The following is a 2,500-nucleotide window of genomic DNA, read 5'->3' on the forward strand; positions in this document are numbered from 1 at the left end:
TATTCTTATTATCATTATTATTGCTGTTATTATGACATTAATGTTATAATTAGCATTATCAGCATCATAATTGTTATCCTTGTTATTAATATCATTATTATCGCTATTATTGTTTTAAGGTTATCATCATTATCATCATTATCATGACCATTATTGCTATTATTATCGTTACTGATATCATCATTATCATTGTTATCATTATCAATAATATCATGATCATTATTGTTGTTATTATTATTATCATTATTTTTATCATTATTGTCATTGCCGTCATGTCATCATCATCGTTATCATTACCATCATTGATATTGTTACTAATATCATTATCATTATCATCTTTGTCATATTTTATTATCGTTAGCAATATCATTATTATTGTTGTCAATATTTCTATTGTCATCATTATCATTATTACATTATCATTATTTTGTTACTAGTAGTGTCAATACTGTTCTATTAATATCAGTATCATCATTACTGTCATTATTATCATTATCATTCTTATTGTTATTATCATTATCATTATTGTAATTATCACTCTTATTACTGTCATTATTAACATTATCATTACTATCGTTATTATCATTATCAAAATTACTACTAGCAGTAGTAATAGCAGTACTTGTATTGTTATTATTATCATCAATTTAATTTCATTTATCGTTGTTATCATTATCTTTATTGTTATCATTATTATCATTATTATTATCATTGTTATTAGTGCTATCATTGCCGTTATTGTGGTTGTTATTATTAGTATTAGTATTAGTATTATTATTAATATTATTATTATCATTATTATCATTATCACTATTATCATTATTGTCATTACTATTATTACTAGTATTATTGTTACTGTTGTTGCTGTTGTTGTTGTTATTTTCAGCCATCATATAGAATAATATCAAAATAATTTCCTTTAGCTCTATAGAATAGTAATAGAGGTATATTACGAACAGAAATTATTAGATTTAATTTATTGAAGTAATAAGCTGAGAATATGTAAAGAAAACGTACCATCGTCAACCTTTAGGGGTAACAATCATATTTAACAATGATACCTATTTTAGCTCTGAATGCGCTGTTCTTACGATTCAGAACATGCGGTTGTATATCATGCCTCTTTTTTTTTTTTTTTTTTTTTTTTACTTTTTTATTTAATTTCAGAAGACTATTTCAATTTCTATCTCTTTTTCTTTCTTTGCGTTTTATATTATAGATTTTGATGTAGCATACGGGTAGGCAACCTTTTCAGAGGAAGTACATTATGATATGAGTGTCTATTTACAAAAATAAATAAATAAATAGATAATTATATAAATATATATATATATTGATAAATGCGTGAATCAAGCACAAAAACTTTAGAGACAGGGATGCATATATAAGGATTTTACTGAAACATGCACATCGGGGGGGCACTTGACACTACTTGCCTGAGAGAAGTACTTCAACTTGCTCGTTAGATGAAACAGTAAACAAAAGAATATCACTGAGGTGGTAATCGGAGATCTGATTGTGTAGACAAGACTTTATATACTTCATTCTAGAGAAAAGCTATTCGTGGCAGGAGGTACTCTTAGACATTGCCAAGATGCGTTGAATACGTAGCTTATATTTCGAAAAACTGAACGAAGAGAGGGCGAAGTCATCGTTTTGCTGCGGCTCCACCCACGCCATCTGCAAGAATGGGAAGTCGAGGGGGTTGGTGAACAGCTTGAAATCCACAACCTGCAGCTTGACTTTCGCAAAACGGGAGGCAAGTTCTTTCTGCAGAGAGGCAACGACACGACCGCGAGAGTTCAGTTCAGTTCAGTCATACGGAAGACTAAGACGAAGGAAAAGAAAATGTGCGGAATGGCGCGAGCATTACCTCGAAAGCGGTGTTGTCGAGCGTGTCTGTCTGTTCCAAGAATGTCTGTCTTGCTGATGAAAAAGTAGTGATATAGAGGTAAAAAAGAAGTAACTGTATAAATTAATCTTCTAAATATTATAATGCAAGTACAAGAAATTATAATATATTGGATGAAATCAGCGTATTTTGGAGTGTTTCAACATTTTTTCTGATAGGCAATGAAATGAGAACAGTTTCATTAACATCAACAAAATTAGACATATCTTTTTAAAAAATCAAGGTTCTTGCAAAAAAAAACTTAGTCACAAGAGAACTTATCAGATTTTACGTTCTCAAAAAGCACATTCAGGTGAATCGTTACTACTACGTTACCCCTTTTTCATGTTATGAATAAAACGAAAATCCAAAGGCAAAAAATGTGGCGCACATACGTACGTGTTTACTGAGTTAATTACAATATCAGTAAACACGTGATGTTACTGAGAAACCTTGAAAAAAGTTATCTCATTGTTCGTCTTACACTAACAACATTAAGGAATGCAACGTCGTACATAACCTTGATTCGAACTCATTCTGAAACATCTCATATTTTCATCATTATAAAGGTCGTTATCCTATTAAGCAAATCTTAGATAAACTGACCTT

Source organism: Penaeus chinensis, chromosome 3 (genome assembly GCF_019202785.1).
Source record: "Penaeus chinensis breed Huanghai No. 1 chromosome 3, ASM1920278v2, whole genome shotgun sequence".
Taxonomy (NCBI): domain Eukaryota; kingdom Metazoa; phylum Arthropoda; class Malacostraca; order Decapoda; family Penaeidae; genus Penaeus; species Penaeus chinensis.